This window comes from Cricetulus griseus, chromosome X, assembly GCF_003668045.3.
Source record: "Cricetulus griseus strain 17A/GY chromosome X, alternate assembly CriGri-PICRH-1.0, whole genome shotgun sequence".
Taxonomy (NCBI): domain Eukaryota; kingdom Metazoa; phylum Chordata; class Mammalia; order Rodentia; family Cricetidae; genus Cricetulus; species Cricetulus griseus.
In genome coordinates this window covers 98,852,587-98,865,160 of record NC_048604.1, presented here as the reverse complement: position 1 = coordinate 98,865,160, position 12,574 = coordinate 98,852,587, and the positions used below count along the sequence as shown (strand labels likewise).

At 42.2% G+C, this 12,574-nt stretch overlaps 1 protein-coding gene across 1 annotated transcript in view; it reads left to right on the top strand.

Moving 5' to 3' along the window:
• Window positions 1-11,270: 11,270 nt before the first annotated feature.
• Window positions 11,271-12,574, top strand: part of Ca5b (carbonic anhydrase 5B) — a 60,098-nt gene continuing 58,794 nt past the window's right edge. Inside the window, exon 1 of the mRNA XM_027432618.2 lies at window positions 11,271-11,341. The gene's annotated coding sequence lies outside the window, so the exon portion shown is untranslated. The remainder of the gene's footprint in view (window positions 11,342-12,574) is intronic.

Sequence of the window (12,574 nt, the reverse complement as noted above, 5' to 3'; positions counted from 1 at the left end):
AGGCAAGTACTCTAATAAACTAAGCCATATTGCTAGCTCCTGAGATTTTGTTGTTGTTATTGTTTTTATTTGTTTGTTTTCATGTAATAAAGTACAGTGCCATTAACACAACTAAAGACAAAATTTGCATTTTCAAGATGTTAAGTATGGATGGCCCTGATGAACCCACTAATTGCTTTGGCCAACTATTTTTTTAATCAATAAATCATATTAACACACAGAAATGGCTTCTTTAAGGAAATAACTTAAAAGAAGGGAAAAACGTTTACTACCTTCCCTTAAGCATGAGAAGCCTTGGCCTAATGGTAATTCTCCACAAATTGGCTCCACTGCCATTTCTCATCAATGGGGCCAGACAAACCCAACAGTATGCAAGGGTGGCTAAGAATCAGGTTCTTGTTTCTAAAAGTCAAAAGAAATAAAGGGGAGCTGGGTGTTGTTTTAAAGTACAAGACTATCAATCCCCTTGACTTTCTGTGGGTATGAGGGTATGTTGTTCCTTTGTAGATCACAAGAGTCATCTGTAAATAGAGGGAAAGCCCATTATATGGCCCACACCATTTAATTCAGAGAGAGGCTTGACTGCATTACACTCTACCCTTTTTACTGAGTTATGAAATAGTGAAATAGGTGAAACTTTAAATTTACATTATAGCTTCCATGGAAACTACTTTTGACATTTTGAAATTCCCATGAAATAATTGTAGTAGATCTAGTTTAAGTCTCATTGTAAATATGTGAAAACACCCATTTTCCATTGTGTGTGTGTGCATGTACACATGTAGAGGACAGAAGGCAACCTTAGTCAGCATCTACCATGTTTTGAGAGAGGGTCTCTCATTGGCCTAATACTTGTCAAGTAAGCTAGGCTGGTCAGTGAATGACCTCTGACCAACTGATCAGTGATCAATTGCTTTGTCAGCCCTGAGATTGTTAAGTGATACACTGTACCAGGCTTATTTTTACTTGAGTTCTAGGAATCAAACTTAAGGTAAGCACTGTAATGATGCGGGGAAGTGCTTCTGTGTATGTGTTTGTCTTATTGGATGATAAATAAAGTACTGTTTGGCCAATGAGGCAGCAAGTTAGGTGGGACTAGGAGTCAAGGAGGATTCTGGGAAATGTAGTAAAGAAGTGTTGGTCCACACAGGAAGTGACATAGCAGGGAGACTCATAAACAAGGACAAGAAGGAAGTGAGCCTCTTCTCTCTTCCTCCTGGTCTCTGCTCTGGAGTCGCCATGTGATCCACCGGCAAGAGAGGGCACCAGCTGAAGGCATCCTCTATAAGATAGGTCTTATAAAATATATAGATTTATGATCATTAAGACTGAACTAACAGGTGAGAAATCCTAGTCATTGGCCAAGCAGCATTTGTAACTAATATAAGTCTCTGTATATTATTTGGGGCCCTAACTCGGCTGGCAGAACTCAGGCGGCTGAAGGAACGTGCCCACATGGCGGTAAGGCTCGGGTGGCATTTGGCGAATAGTTTTATTCGCCACTGTAACACTGTAACAATTGAACTACCTCTCCAGCCTCCCTCCCAAGTTGCTGTCTTTGATCTAAGACCTAAGCAGATGTTGAGTACTGTGCCCCATTAAAATCAGAGACTTCTACAAACTGATTTTTCTTCCAGATTGCATGATACTTTTAAGAAGATTGAAAAGGACCAGCAAGATGGCTCTAGAGGCAGTAAGGGGATTTACCACCGAGCCTAATGGCCAGAGTTCAATACCCAGGGTATACATGGTGGAAGGAGAGAACCATCTCCCGCAGGCTGTCTTTTAACCACCACATGTGCACCAAGGCACAGATGTGCACATTCACACACTAAATAGATAAGTAGTAATAGTGTTTTTAAGAAAGAAAGTCAAGCAGATAACAAGAAGACAATTTGATGTGAATATTTGTAGCCAGATGCAGTGAGTGGAAAGCCAGTAGTCCTTGGGATGCTGAAGTGGTAAGACCACTTGAGTCTCCAAAAGGGGGTTGGGGAAGGAAACACACACACACACACACACACACACACACACACACACACACACACACGTGCTTGTGCACACATGTGTGCACAATTTCCAGGAGATTGCATTATTTTCACACTTATTTAGTTCATCTGCCTATCATTCCAAGGTAGGCAGGCTTCTTGGCATGTGACCTGTACAATTACAAGGGCTCCACCTTTGGTTTAAGGCTCTGCTGTCACAGTCTTTGAGTTCTTTATTATTTTTTAACAAGAAGCTCTTACTTTACATTCTGCAATTGGCTCTGAAAATCATATTGTGTATCCTGAGTTTGATCTGTAGCACTGCATAAACAAGGTATGGTGTTCCACAACTATAATGCCTTCATTTGGCTACATAGTGAGTCCAAAGCCAAACTAAGCTACGTGAGATACTACTATCTTGAAAAAAATCAAAAACGTATTACAATGTGTTGTTGAAATGATCGTTTCAACATATCCCCTTCCTAGCTAGACTTGTTTCCCTTAGGATCAGACTATGGTCTTCTATAGAGACCAATTGCTGTGCTGAAAGGGCTAGAAGCTGAAGATTTCAGACTGCAAGTATGGCCTCTGGGGACAATCTGTATTGGTGGTAGGAAAGTGGCTCTAGACAATAGATAACACAAGTGCCTGAAGTGGTATTCCTGTAAAACAGTGAGCGTGGAGACTGAAACTAGAAATTGAGATAGTTTTCAGATATAACAGACTCCTTAATTTTAAGCCATTTAAAATATTAAACTGTTGTTACTCTGTGAGCACTCGCCCCTCAGGCTATGGTTTGCTGACCCCTGGTGGTGCCCCTCATTTTAATTGCTTACAGCTGTGGTTCCAACAGCAGCAGGGAAGCTCCCCAGACTAACACAGTGTACAAGTGTCTTCTCCCTGTGTTCACAGTGCTCATCTCCATCAGCTTTCTCTTCGTATAGGGACGGCAGTTATATTGGACTAAAGGCCAGCCCACTGACTGCAGTTTACATTAATTACCTCTTTGAAGACCCCACCTTCAAATACAGTCACATTCTTAGGTACAGAGAGTTAGGATTTCAGCATATGAACTTGGAAGGGAAACAGCTCAGCCCATAACAGAGACCATCTAGGATGCACTCCATCCATGTTGGCACTAAAACACCTCTGAAAAGCAGATTAACAGATTGATTCAAGTGGCCAAGCTGCTGGTGTTCTCCATCTGTCCACCATGCTCATGAGAGACACCTGTTCTTAGAAAAGACCTTCTTATCTTGCTTTATATGGTTCTCTTTCCCATTGGAGAAAGCTGATTATGGAGGGCTATAGCCTCCTTTATGGCAGTACATGTGGAATCCAGCCCAGTACTTGAATTGCATCATCAACATCCTGCTTCATTAAGCAGCCTTCATTACTCATCCCCCTTGACAGCGGTGCTGCTGACCTCATATGACCTGGCAGCATGATCAGCATGGCTTTCCATCCATGGCATCCTGCTAAGAGCCAACTCCTCTGCCTCAAGCCTTTACTCCTTACAGGCAGGGTCCTGTCTCAGTTTAAATTGATCTTCCATGTAGAAGCCACCTTCTGACTAAGCAAGAAACCCTGCCATTGCATATTATTAAGAGAGCCAACAGTTATTTTCCTCTGTAACACATATTTCCAGTCTCACCACTAGGCTGCAGATACCTTGAAGAGCACACCCTAAGCATACTTTCAGTAATCAATAATGTGCCTTGAGAAGGGTGGCCCAGCGCCATCTATCATTTCTGTCGCTGTGATCCATACAGTTTGTTGCTCCTGTTCATGAAAAGGCAAAGAGAGTGGCAGGAGGGTCTATGGCATGGTCTGGGAGTCTTCAGCTCTTTCCATCAGCATCTCTCTCTTAGCCACTTCATGCTATTGTGAGTTCTCAGTGAGATGGTAGAGTGTATGGCTGATGTCAAATAGGATTTAAAGCATAAAAGTGGAAGCCATGAACAGGCCACTTCTGTAGCACTTTGAGAGACATAGTAAGGGTGGGATATTGGTTGGAGATGTCCCCTTTCTGTTAGCTCAACCCACCTGAGGAAGGCTTTTACCATCTCCTCCACCTTGGCACCAAGGACACTTGAGAGAGGAAAAGCTGCCCCAGAGAAAGAGGCAGCCAGCTCAGTCATTCTAGCAAGGTCACTGTTAGATACAATGGAAATTTCCCTAAGGGAAGTGCTGACCTAACTACTCCCACCCTGAAAAAAACAGATGAAGTTATCTTGAGAAGGAAAAGTCAATACACACACAGATAGAGATTTAACAGAGATTTCAATCAGGGCACAAAGGCCCTGGGTTAGACACACAGGCTTTTTTTGTCCTGCTCTTGAATCGCATTTCTACAATCCCAGCACTTGGGAGGCAGGAGGATTAAGAGTTCACAGCTAAGGTAGGCTCTCTTAGTGAGATCAGGGTCAGCACGAGCTATAACGAGAAACTGTTTTCAAAAAAAGAGGGAATCACATTTCTTTTCTCACTCTTATAAATACTCTAGATTCAGCGAGGCAGTAGTGACACATGTCTTTAATCCCAGCATTCAGGAGGCAGAGGCAGGCAGATCTTCTTGAGTTTGAGGCCAGCCTGATCTACAAAGTGAGTTCCAGCACAGGCTCCAAAGGTCCACAGAGAAACCAAATCTCAACCCCCCCCAAATGTATAGTTTATTGCTTGCTCTCCTCTCTCTCTTCTCTCTCTCTTTTCCAAAATGTTTCTGTCCTTAGCTTTTTGTGTAAGTTTGTCTGAGTACAGGCGTTCTTTGCAGGTTCTTAGATCACTTTTCAATTTTTCATATAGTCACTGCTCTGATTTTTCATGTCTTCTAGACATACCTTAAAATTTATTTCATTTCAGCAGTCATTAAGACTTTTGTTCTTTTGTGCATCATTCGTTGTTTTGTTTGTAGATTTTGAGTCAGGGTCTTATTTGATAGCTCAGGCTGGCCTTGAATTTACACTGATTTTTTTCTGCTTCATCTTGAGTGTCTGGATTACAGTAAGTCATCATATCCAATTTATCTTTAATTGCAGTGCCACTACCAGAACAGGATGACATTTTCTAATGTGCGCGCGCGCGCGTGTGTGTGTGTGTGTGTGTGTGTGTGTGTGTGTGTGTGTGTGTGTACATGTGCATGAGAGTACTAGCAGAAGCCAGAAGAGGGTATCAGATACCTTGAAACTGTAATTGCAGGTGGTATGAGCCATCTGATGTGTGTGCTAAGAATTAAACCCCAGTCCTCTGCCAGGGCAGCAAGTACTCTTTTTTTTTCTTTAAATTAGAAACAAGCTTGTTTTACATGTCAATCCCAGTTCCCTCTCCCTCCCCTCCTCCCCTGTGCCCCACCAACCCCCTATCCCATTCCCTCTCTGATCCCCAGGGAGCGTGAGGCCTTCCATGGGGGAATCTTCAAAGTCTGTCATATCATTTGGAGCAGGGCCTAAGCCCTTTCCCTGTGTGTCTAGGCTGAGAGAGTATCCCTCTATGTGGAGTGGGCTCCCAAAATCCATTCGTGTACTAGGGATAAATACTGATTCACTACTAGAGGCCTCATGGATTAACCAGTCCTCCAAACTGACATCCACGATCAGGGGGTGTGGGAACAGTCCTATGATGGTTTCCCAGCTATCAGTCTGGGGTCCATGCAGCCAGTACTCTTAAACGCTAAGCCATCTCTTATTCAATTGCTTTTTGGGGGCAGGCAGGGGCCTGTTTTAAGTTAAAGTCTCAATATATATATATATCCCTGGCTGACCTGTACCTCATTCAGTAGGCCAGACTGCCTCAAACTCACAGAGATCTACCTGCCTTGTCTCATGAGTGCTGGGATTAAAAGTGTGCACCACCACCACCTGCCTTCATTTTCTTATTGTAATGGTAACATTTCTATTCCACAGAATCTGGTGTATCGCTGTTGTTTTTTTTAAGATTTATTTATTTATTATGTACACAGTGTTCTGCCTGCATGTATGCCTGCATGCCAGAAGAGGGCACCAGATCTCATTACATAAGGTTGGGAGCCACCATGTGGTTCTGGGACTTGAACTCAGGACCTCAGGAAGAGCAGCTAGTGCTCTTAACCTCTAAGCCGTCTCTCCAGACCATGGTGTATCACTATTAAGAAAAAAAGATATATTAGCTGAGCATAGTTGTGCAGATTATAATAAAAGAATACTCAGAAGACTGATGCAAGAGGATCTCAGAGGAGACCCTAGCCTGAGCTACATATGGGAACCCTGTCTCAAAAACAAAGCAAAAAACCCACAAACACACAGATATGTGTATGTGACTTATGTTTTGGTTAAAATATCCTTTTACTCCTGTTTTGCTAAAATTATCCTTGTCAATAATTGATTTTTAAGCCATGCATGGTATTGTATGCCTTTAATACCAACACTCTGGAAGCAGAGGCAGGTGGATCTCTGAGTTTGAGGCCAGCCTAGTCTACAGAGCAAGTTCCAGGCTAACTAGGGCTACATAGTGAGACCCTGCCTTAAAGTATAGTAAGTATAGACAGCTTCCTCATTATTTAAATGGTCATGCTGACTGTTCATCATAGCCCTATGTTTCTATTATTGTAGGCTTCACTTCAAGGCCAATAGGCTCACATTGAGCCTCCATTGATAAGTATCTGATGTGTTGTCTGGCACTTACTGACCAGCTTATTTATTTATTATAGGGTTTTTTGATACAGGGTCTCTTATATCTCAGTCTTGATTTAAAATTGTTCTCTAGCCAAGGATGACCTTGAATTCCTTCCTGATCCTCCAGCCTCCACTCCTTCAGCACTGGGATTATAGGCATGTTTACACAGTGCTGGGATTGGAACACAGGGCTCCACTCTAGGCTAGTACTCTACCAGCCAAGCTATATTCCCAGCCCATTATACAAGCTAAGTTTGATCTTAAATATTCATTGAGCATCTGTAGGTGGTCAGCCCTGTCTCAGTCAGCTGAGGTAAGTATCCGTGATAGGCATAATATAGAAAGTTTACAAAAAAGTAAGGACAAGGCCAACTTTTATTTTTTAAAATGTGGCAGAGATAGCTCAGTTGAAAGAGCCACAGACTGTGCATCTAAAAATGAGGTGCTATGGATGTAGCTCAGTGAAAGAGCACTTACCTAGGTTACTTGAGGCCTTGAGTTTAATCCCTAGCACCACAATAGAAGAAACACCATGAAGTGTTGTAGAATATTATTTTAAGATGTGTTACATTCGTTTATGCTGTGGAATATTTGTTTAGTGATGCAAAGATGTGTTGCATTCTTTTATGTTGAATTTGTTTAACTCTGTAAAGCTGTGTTACTTTGTTTAAAACACCCGATTTATCTAATAAAGAGCTTAATGGCCAATAGCTAGGCAGGAGAGAGAACTAGGTGAGGCTGGCAGGCAGAGAGAATAAATAAGAAAACTCTAGGCTCAAGTGAAGAGAAGAGCTAAGACCAAGAAAAGGAAAAGGAGGAGAGGAGGAATCCAGGAGCCAGCCACACAGCCAGACATGGAGTAAGAAGGAAAGCAAGACATATAGAATAAAGAAAGGTAAAAGCCCAGAAGCAAAAAGTAGAGGGGATAATTTTTTAAAGATTTTATTTATTTATTATGTATACAACATTCTGCTTCCATGTATATCTGTACACCAGAAGAGGGCACCAGATCTCATAACAGATGGTTGTGAGCCACCATGTGGTTGCTGGGGATTGAACTCAGGACCTCTGGAAGAGCAGTCTGTGCTTTTAACCTCTGAGCCATCTCTCCAGCCCCAGGGGGATACTTTTAATCTAAAAAGCTGGCTAGAAACAATCCAAGCTAAGGCTAGGCATTCATAAGAAAGAATAAGCCTCCTTGTATTTATTTCGGAGCTGGGTGGCAGCCCCCCCCCCAAAAGAGCAAAGAGTAAAGAGTAAAATCAAGAAACAACAATGAAGTGCCAAAGAACACAGAAAATTCAACCACTGGAGTTTGGGAATCTGTGAGAAGTTCTAGAGCTGATCTTCATTCTGGGCCTTCCAAACTAGGCCAACATAGGAGAAAGCAACCTGAAGAAGAATCAGTGGTGAGAACCAGGGCAGAACATCTGTGTCTTCTTTGGGATGAGTGTGGCAGGGGCTGGAGTAGAGGCATTGGGAGAAGCAGGGTAAGCAGGGTGGGAAAACAAGAGTTCTTAGGGGATCTAATAGGGGTTTGGACTTCACTAGGAAACCAATGAAAGGCTTTGTGATGGTTACAGGAAGAGAAGCATACTCAGAATTGCTTGTAGGACGAGTATGACACAGGGCTGTGGGAGAGTCTGGCTCTAAGCTGAAGCCAGAGCCAGTAATTGGTAATGGTGGCATATGTATATACAGCCTGTGCAGAGACCAAGAAACCTTTATAAGGTGAATCTGCAGGGCTTCCAAGTCAGCATAGTGGAGAAGAAAAATCAGATAAGGACCATTAAGGCTTTGGGTAGGGGAAACCTAGTGGCTAATGATAACCCCACTATCTTCATGGAATGCACATGAAGGGGCAGGTGGAGAATAATACAGCCAGACCCTCTGAGGGTATGGCTCAATTACTAGACAGGGCAGGGCAGCAGGGCCAGAGGAGGCTACAGAAAGGTTCAGTGCTTCCATGGCCCTGTGGCCCTGGCATCCACCCATCCATTCCAAATCAAAGTAAAATGAGATTCCATGTCACTACAGTTAGAATAGCCATTATGAAAATACTGAGAATATTCACTGATGCAGATGATGAGAAAGGGGAATGGAGCTTCAGCTACTGTTGGAAAGGGCACAAATTAACAAATAACAAATACAACCTGGAAAACAATGTGATGTCGTCAAAAATTAAAACCACAATTACCTTAATCCAACCATACCACTCCTGGATATATACCTGCAGGAGATGAAATTGGCATGTGAAAGATACATTGGCCCAGCCATGTTTACTGCAGCGCTATACACAGTAGCTGTCTTAGTCACTGTTCTATTGATGTGAAGAGACACCGTGACCAAGGCAACTTAACACTAAAAAGCCTTTAATTGGGTGCTTGCTTGCAGTTTCAGAGGGTTAATCCATGATGGTCATGGTGAGAAGCATGTCAGCAGGCAGGCAAGCATAACCAATATGAACTTTGATTTTTCTCCCCTGCAGACTTCTTTTGTTTACTTCATAGAAAGTTAATCACTACTCCTTGGAAGTAAAAATTAACTCAAACTGAGTGTAATTTTGCCAACATTATATTCTTTAATGTTTTTAAAAAAATTCATATGCATATGAGTGTTTTACCTACATCTATGTCTGTGCAACACTTTCATGCAGTGCCTTTGGAGACCTAAAGAAGGCATGGGAACCCCTGGAACTGGAGTTACAGACAGTTGTGAGCCACCATATGGATGCTGGGAATTGAACCCAAGTCCTCTGGAAAAGCAGCCAGTGTTCTTAACTTCTGAGCCATTTCTTATCCCCCAACACTATGTTCTTTTGTTTTTGTTTTTTGAGACAAGGTTTCTCTCTACATAGCCCTGGATGTTTTGAAACTTATTATGTAAACTGGGCTGACCTCACATATATGGATCTCAGCCTCCTGATAATGGAATTTAAAGGCATGTGCCCACTATGCCAAGTGTATTGGCTAATTTTATGCCAACTTGACACAAGCTATAGCCATCTGAGAGGAGGGAACCTCAATTAAGATAAGATTTGCTGTAGCCTGTAAGGCATTTTCTTATTTAGTGGTTATTGGAGGGGGTCCAGTTGATTGTGGGTTGTACCATCCCTGGGCTGGTGGGCCTTCATTCTATAAGAAAGCAGACTGAGCAAGCCATGGGGAACAAGCCAGTAAGCAGCATCCTTTCAAGGACTGTGCCAGCTCTTGCTTCCAGGTTCCTGCTCTGTTTGAGTTTCTGCCCTGACTTCGATGATAAAAGATGAAATGGAATAATAAGCCAAAGAAACCCTAACCTCCCCATTTTGCTCCCCATGGTGTTTCATCCAGGAGTAATCCTCTATAAGACAACTGGCTTTTCTTTTTTGATGAGTCTTTTGAATATGCCAATTTTATATGAGTTTCTCTTTACATCATTCCCAACAGTTTTGGGCCTTGTAGAACTCCAGTGTAAGATTAGGATTAGTCAATTATATTCAACCATCAAATAATCATGGGATCTGAGAAATTTCAAAATGCACCAAATTGTAGGCCGTAGTTTCCAGGAAATTTCAGTTCATGCAGACAAAAGAGAAATGTTAAGGATGTGAAAAAATGCTAGGGATGTAAAGGTGAGAACCCAAAGCTAGAGGACTATCATTTTTCAAAACTCACCTAAAAAGCAATAGAAGGGTTTCTTACAGGAGAGGCTAATCACAAAGGAACTATAGTAAAGGTTAAGATGCTGAAGAATAACAGCTCACAGTGAAAATAAACACCCAACGAGGTAGACCATGTGACTCAGAGGGACTTGCCAATAGGATGGCTCAGAGGAGCATGGGAAAGGTAGGGTTGCTGTAGATACATATGTGGATGAAGCCAGGCTGGGTTCAGTTCTTAGAGAACAGATTCTCTGACACTGGCTCTGCAGTGTGGTGTGAGTGAAGACATGAATGTGGGAATGGCTTTAGTGTAAATGACAAGGGGAAGAATCATAAAAATCACAGCGGTCCACCTGCCTCTACCTCCTTAGTGCTGGGATTAAAGGTGTGCACCTCTATGCCCAGCTTAACTTTATATTTTTAAAGGCATTTACAAGTAATTGTTTGTGGGTCTCAGTCTGTGAATGAGCATCAAGTCATAGAGAGTTATGTACATTAATAACAACACTGTATGTTTTGTTATTTCCTAAGAGGTTCAGTCTTACACTACGTCTGGAACATAATGTTGAAAACTTGACATGATACTGGCACATTAGGCTTGTCTGAAATTCTCACAGCCATGCATTGAAGTTTGAGGCAGGAGTTCTTGTCTACAAGTACTAATTGGGCACACTGTTGGAGTTTACTCCAAAATGTGTAGCCATGCCCATCCAAACTTCCTTTGTCTGCCTTTATGAAGAAGTGTTGGATGCATTAGGCCATGTGGTGGTTTGAATGAGAAAGAATGGCCTCCCTAAGCTTATGTTTGAATGCTTGGTCCCGTTTGTGAAACTGTCTGAAAAAGGTTAGGTGGTATGGCCTCGTTGGAGGATTGTGGCCTTGTTGAAGGAGGTATGTCAGTAGGGGTGGGCTTTGAGGTTTCAGAAGCCCATACCTTTCCTAGTTAACTCATTCTCTCTGTCTCTCAAGATGTAGGCTCTCAGCTACTGCTCCAGTACCACGCCTTCCTGCCTGCTGCCATACTCCCCAACATGATGGCCACGGACTAAAGCTCTGAAACTGTAAGCAAGCCTCCAACTAAATTCTTTCTTCTTTAAGTTGCCTTGGCTGTGGTGTCTCTTCACAGCAATAGAAAAGTAACTAAGACAGGCCAAATACTTTTTTGTTTAGATCCTGTCATTTTTTTATCATTTGTATTTGCATTAGAAACAAGATTGATTTACATGACAATCCCAGTTCCCTTCTCACTCCCGTCCTCCCCTACCACCCCCCCAACTAAAACCCTACCTATCACATATCCTTTCTTCTATTCTTCACCTGACTCAACTTTTCTGCTCCCTCATGACCTCTGCATCCTTCCTCTTCTTCCCTTCTCATTCTCGTAACTCCCTCCGCCTTCTTCCCATGCTCTCAATTTGCTCAGGGAGATCCTGTCATTTTTATAACAGAACTTTAAATTACTCCCTCTTGATACATAAATCATATAAATTTTTAGTATCTCAACTTTTCTATCCTCACATGTTGGCCAGTGATGTTGATTTTGAGCTCACTATCATGGTGTAGCTGTCCGCAGCCTAACCATGAGAAGTGTTTTTGAAGGCTGTAAAAGATGTTATACAAAAGTTCTGTTGCTACAAATCAGAGATGCTGGGTAGGTTGCTTCATGCAACTGCTCAGCCATCCAGTCCCCAGGAGACATTGTTAATCAGTCACAGAACTTTTTCCTTCTGAGACTAGACTCACAGAATTTTACAGCACAATTTATACAGGCAGCTACTCTAAACAGATCAAAGTTGAAATGTGAATTGAAACCCAGTTGTCATCTGAGGGGACAATAATCTGAAAGCAAGCATGGAACTGTGTGCTCTACTTAATTAGGCAGGAACATTTTTGGATCGTACATAGGGTTGACTTAATGTAGTGTACTTTGCGATTGTAACAATAGCGCACTTTGAAGGAACCTGTGTGCACTTTTTTTGAGAGTTGGCTCTGTGGGTTCCAGGGATCAATCTTATATCCTCAGGCTTGCAAGCACTTTTACTCAATGAGCCATTGTGTCAGTCTTGTGATTCTTTAGGCTACATATTTTCTGCTTAATGCACAATATCCTCATTAGAGTTTGAGATTTTTCTTTGAACTAAAGATTAAGAAGCACATACTTCCCCAAATCAACTAAACAAATTGCATTGGGTACTTTTACTGTCTTTGTTACCACAGTATCTGACAGAAACAGCTTAAGAGAAGAAAGGTTTATTCTCACCCCCAGTTTCAGAGAGTTTAATCCTTCATGGCAG